This window comes from Ruditapes philippinarum, unplaced genomic scaffold, assembly GCF_026571515.1.
Source record: "Ruditapes philippinarum isolate M1 unplaced genomic scaffold, ASM2657151v2 ctg5151_1_1_1_1, whole genome shotgun sequence".
Lineage (NCBI taxonomy): Eukaryota > Metazoa > Mollusca > Bivalvia > Venerida > Veneridae > Ruditapes > Ruditapes philippinarum.
The window spans coordinates 64,447-70,387 of record NW_026864561.1 but is presented as its reverse complement, the minus strand read 5'-3'; the positions used below and the strand labels follow the sequence as shown (position 1 = coordinate 70,387).

The following is a 5,941-nucleotide window of genomic DNA, read 5'->3' as shown; positions in this document are numbered from 1 at the left end:
AAAGATGTTTTTTTAAATTTTGATAAACCCCAAAATTTTTTTGAGTCATCATGTAGGACAACATCGTCCTCCTAATGATAATCGTGCAAATGAATTCTAAATATTCAATATGGTAAGTGTTAACTTATATATACCATTATCCAAAGTAATGAGAAAGATATGTTCAAGCAGGGTGCTTATCTGTGTTTTCTGTCTGGAAAGTTCTTTGATGTCAGTACACTGAGGTATAGTACTTTCTGTCGGCACTGAAGTTATTATACCTAAAACAGAATAATTTCAATTCAGGAATATGAATTGTTTTAACAAGTTTGACTACAGAATCATCAGTCACTTTCATTAAGTAATTACCCATGAAAATAATGGGCATAATGATTCGAAATCCATTTTTTAAGTTTTTCGATATGTATTATATCTTAAACTTAACAAACACAGCAACTTTAAGGCCAGAAAATAGGCATAACTATACCAAATTGAATTTTAAGACTATATGGATACAGGCATTGAAAGAGAACTATTCTGAATAAAAATTTAATATCTTTTTTTTTAAGTAACTTCTCTGATAAATCAACACATGTATATGATTCAAACAGTTTCAAATTTACCATTTTCTTGTTTTGCGATTTGTTTATTAGCAATAAAAAGTTGTGCTTGGTCAATACTTGGAAATAATGCTGCAAATGGATTATTTGCAATATCCTCCTTCTCTGCCATGTCTTTTACACCTGAAATAATAGGTGTAAATAACACGAATAAATTTAATATTTAAGAAATAATATCAGTCTGAGCGGTGTTTATCGGCTATTTCACACCGGTATGGAGTTTTGATGCGTAGAAATTCACTTGTAAGGTAAACAAGAGGGCCATGATGGCCCTGAGGTCGCTCACCTGTATATAGGCCCCCCCAAACCCCCCTCCCCCAACGTTGCAGAGCCAATTTAACCCCAGGGCTTTTATTTGCACAAACTTGGTAGACACCCATAAGAAGATGTTTCATGCTAAACATCTAAGCTCTAGCTCATTGGGCTTTTTAAAAGAAGATTTTTTTTAAGTTTTTACTATACACATATAGTTAAAAGCAATGACACCCCTGGGGCCGGGCCAGTTTTGACCCCAGGGCTTTTATTTGAACAAACTTTGTAGACACTTACTAGAAGATGTTTCATGCTTAATATCTAAACTCTAGCTATTTGGGTTTTTTTCAAAGAAGATTGTAAGTTTTTGCTATACACATATAAAGAAAATGATGACCCCCGGGGCGGGGCCAATTTTGACCCCAGGTCTTTTATTTGAACAAACTTTGTAGACACTCACTAAAACATGTTTGATGCTAAATATCTTAGCCATAGCTCTTTGAGTTCTTTAAAAGAAGATTTTTTAAGTTTTTACTATATGCATATAGGGAAAACCAATAACCCCCGGGGCGGGGCCAATTTTGACCCCAGGGCTTTTATTTGAACAAACTTGGTAGACACTTATTAGAACATGTTTCATGCTAAATATCTTAGCTCTAACTCTTTTGGTTCTTTAAAAAAAGATTTTTTAAGATTTTACTATATGCATATAGGGAAAATCAATGACCCCCTGGGGCGGGGCCAATTTTGACCCCAGGGCTTTTATTTGAACAAACTTGGTAGACACCTATTAGAACATGTTTGATGCTCAATATCTTAGCCATAGCTCTTTGAGTTCTTTAAAAGAAGATTTTTTAAGTTTTTACTATATCAGGCTGTCCAGCACCTTCTGACAAAAAATTAGGGCAAATTTTAGGGCAATTTTTACGAAATTTTAGGGCTAAAATTTAGGAATTTTAGGGTAAATAAAAGAAATTTTAGGGCTCAAATTTGGAATTTTATACAAACTTATGACCTCAAAAGACCATGGTAGGGGCTCATTTATTATTTTGCATATTTGACACAAAAGTAACTCACAAATAATACTCTAGTTCGGTTATAGCAAAGGTGTTACCAGTGTTCCATAGTCACCAGTGAATAAATTGATTCACTGGCCAACTGCCTTTAAAAAGAGCTGAAAAACTACATTAAAACATAACTAGAATGAAAACATTTTCAATGTTATAAGAATCCAGGAACAACCAATATGCAATTAGTTAAGCTATGATTAGCCAATAAAAATGTAACTTCCTTGGAAATTTTTTATCACAATTTTAAACAGGTGACTATTTTGATATAGTCAAAGTGGTACAATTTTCATTGTTCCATTTAAAACAGTTTCTTATATTTTTCTGATAACATCTGACAATTAATCAAGTTAAAATAATTAGTAAAGATATAATAAGCCGATAATATATGGAAGGGGAAGTTATGCTTTAAATTTATTTTAGCTATAAATGCATTTCTTATCAACATTTTAAGGTTGGTACATTTTCAACAAGTCTTGATCTTTCTTAAAAAACAATAAAAATGATATGACCCACTAGAGTCATTCCCAGGCATATTTAAACTTAAATTCAAACAGCAGGATATACACATATGAAGAATTTGTTCAAGATAAATCAGGCTACTAAAATTGTAGAAAATTTCACTGTTCAAGATAAATCAGGCTACTAAAAATTGTAGAAAATTTCACAACCGTGTCAGTTTTTTTAATGATTTTTAACAGTTTTTTTTCCAGATTTTTAAAAAACTTACACTATATGTTATTACATATGTTCAGTACATGTTAATGTGTACAAAAAGGGCAGCTGAAGGTGTCACTTCTTAGTACGCTAATTGGGTAGCAAAATGGTTAAAGCATTCAATCATTACTGCCAGTTTACCTTACCCATTTTATAATTAGCAAATATGGAAACTTGTCTAGATCTGCCAGCTGGTATCACTTACAAAAGATCTGTTCTACAGTCATCACTTGAAAATAACTTGATTACAAATTAAGATTTTATTAATAAGGACCCCTGCATGCAGTCTGATGAAATTTAGTGGTACATCGTGTAAATAGTTGCTTTAAATACACCTAAGACTGAGGTAAATGGTAAAACTCTATAGCCAATAAAAATGTAACTTCCTTGGAAATTTTTTATCACAATTTTAAACAAGTGACTATTTTGATATAGTCAAAGTGGTACAATTTTCATTGTTCCATTTAAAACAAACAGTTTCTTATTATTTTTCTGATAACATCTGACAATTAATCAAGTATGGCATTTCTGCAGGAGTTGAAGTAAATGCAACACGTGACTTATGCAATTTAGTCAGACATGATATCAACTCCACTGACTGTGTTTGAATTTAGGTTGTGATTGAAACATGGTTGTTTCTGGATATGTTTATCACAAAAGATAAAAAAAATAGGAATTTAAGTGAAAAAATAGGGCATTTTTAGGAATTCCCTTTGAATTTTTCATTTTTTTAGGAATTTTAGCCAAACTGAAAAAAATTAGGATTTTTTAGGAATTTTAGGGACGCTGGACAGCCTGCTATATGCATATAGGGAAAATCAATGACCCCCCGGGGCGGGGCCAATTTTGACCCCGGGGCTTTTATTTGAACAAACTTGGTAGACATCCATTAGAACATGTTTCATGCTAAATATCTTAGCTCTAGCTCTTTGGGTTCTTTAAAAGAAGATTTTTTAAGTTTTTACTATATGCATATAGGGAAAATCAATGACCCCCCGGGGCGGGGCCAATTTTGACCCCAGGGCTTTTATTTGAACAAACTTGGTAGACACTCACTAGAAGATGTTTCATGCCAAATATCTAAGCTCTAGCTCTTATGGTTTTTTAAAAGAAGATATTTAAAGTTTTTTCTTTTGGTTGCCATGGCAACCAGAGTTCTGCATGGAATTAAATTCTTTGAACAATTTTTAAAGGTGACCACCAAAGGAACATTCCTGTGAAGTTTGGATGAAATTGGCTTAGTGGTTTATGAGGAGATGTCATTTAAAGTAAAAGTTTACGGACGGACGACGGACGGACGGACGGACGCCGGACGAAAAGCGATCACAAAAGCTCACCCTGTCACTTTGTGACAGGTGAGCTAAAAAAAGGTTTAAAAGAGTGATACAAGATTTAAACTGACAAAAAAGGCGGGTCATGTATGAGACATGTTCAATTTTGCTTATAGCCTTATCTAACATAGACCCAGGCTAGGCAACAACATCTGACAGCAAGAATCATTATTAGTAGTAGTCATCTAGTTTATTATTTGAAAGCATTTACTGATTTAGGGAATAGGGATTTCCAGCTGATCTTGTCACCGGTTTGAGATAGTCTTGGATGAACACACTAAGAACATGGTAACTAATGTAATATATACATGAATAAGATGATAATTTGGTATCTGCCGCAGTCAAACTACATGTATCCTCAGTCGCACACCTCAGAAATAACAATTTTGATACAATCAGGTGTAAAAACAAACCAGTGCTGAAGATTAAAGTAGGAAAAATGATATGAATGCGATGTCCTCACCATGACAGTCATTTCAGTAGACAGGACTTAAGTACAATAAAAACACTGGTATCAAAATGTAACCTTACTGTATCCAACGTTTAAGCAGAAGGAACCGTAAAGTCTGAACAGGGCGGCTCATATTTTACAGTTTAATCTTATGGAAGCAGGTCTGATACTGGTAGAGATACAATAAGTTTAAAGATCATAAGTGTAGGTATTCGGTATCATATGGTGGCTGATTTGTGCCATTCGTGTTTTCGCCCCGCGCTCCCGCCATTTTAATTTGTTAATTCTCGACTTTTCACTTGGCGGGGTCGGGGGACGAAAACAAGCTAATTAACAGGGGTGTGGGGCGAAGTTTTATTTCATTAAACTTCGCCCCGCGCCCCTGCCGTTTTATTTCTTAATTCTTGCTCCGCGCCCTCGTGGGGCGAAGTTTTATTTGTCAAACTTCGCCGCGCACCGCTAATTAGCGTGTTTTCGCTCCGCGACCCCGCAATTTAAACTTGTTAATTCTCGACTTTTTGCTTGGCGGGGTCGGGGGGCGTAAACACAACTGGCACAAATCAGCCACCATAGTTTCACGACCATTTTTTATTATTTTTTATTGATTACTTATTCTGTCTGTTTGATATAAAAAAAACAAGAATTATCAAAGAAAATACCCCAAGAAAACAAACCATGAATCAGTCTGAATTGGTTGTGAAAATTGCATGTAGAAATCTACTGCTCAATTACTGAATTAATTCGATCCGTGGCATTAATATCGGTATGTTCATGACAGCTAACATAATGCATAAGAAACTATCGTAATAATCACTGATAATAGAAAGTCAAATATTTACCTTGTTTCACTTTCAAAAACACGTCACTGATAATTAACTAATTCTAGCGAAACATACAAAACAATTCCAAATGAATTACGGACATTTCGGACCACGGACGTTTCGGACCAGACACTTCGGGCCAGGTCATTTCGGACCAGATTTTGGTAAAATAAATATATTAACGCTTCAAACCCAAAAAATACAAAATTGATACAGAAATTCTTGCCGGAATTTTATAAAATGCCATTTTAGCGTGATTGGAGTTCATAAGATCATTTTAATATTTTTGTCATTAATTTGCCTGAGTACAATGGGCAGCACGAAATACCCAAATATCCACAAATACACCCAAATATACCTAAATATTGCCTTAATATACCCAAATATTGCCTAAATACACCCAAATATTGCCCAATTATACTAAAAATAAATGTTTTATACTAAAAAAGTGCTGTTTTAATATACTCTTTCACTAAGATATAATCAAACATACCCAAATATATACATTTTCCTAGCATTGTGTTTTGAACCAAAATACGTACAGTACTGTATATGTACTCCATTAAATATTATTTTTTTAAATAAAATGGACACTTGTATATGATGTGAAATTTCAACAAAAATTACACCTTAAAAATGTAAGTGTAGACAACAGATATCATATCTTGATTTAAAACTGAAAGTACATTCATAAAGAACCTAC

The 5,941-nt window shown here is 33.8% G+C and overlaps 1 long non-coding RNA gene across 1 annotated transcript; it reads right to left on the bottom strand.

Annotated features, from left to right (window-relative positions):
• Positions 1-131: 131 nt before the first annotated feature.
• On the bottom strand, positions 132-5,363 carry LOC132726089 (uncharacterized). The gene is made up of 3 exons (XR_009625143.1): positions 5,257-5,363; positions 603-722; positions 132-260 (listed from the first exon to the last, which is right to left on the bottom strand). It is a non-coding gene; the product is annotated as an uncharacterized LOC132726089 (long non-coding RNA).
• Between the last annotated feature and the right edge of the window lie 578 nt (positions 5,364-5,941).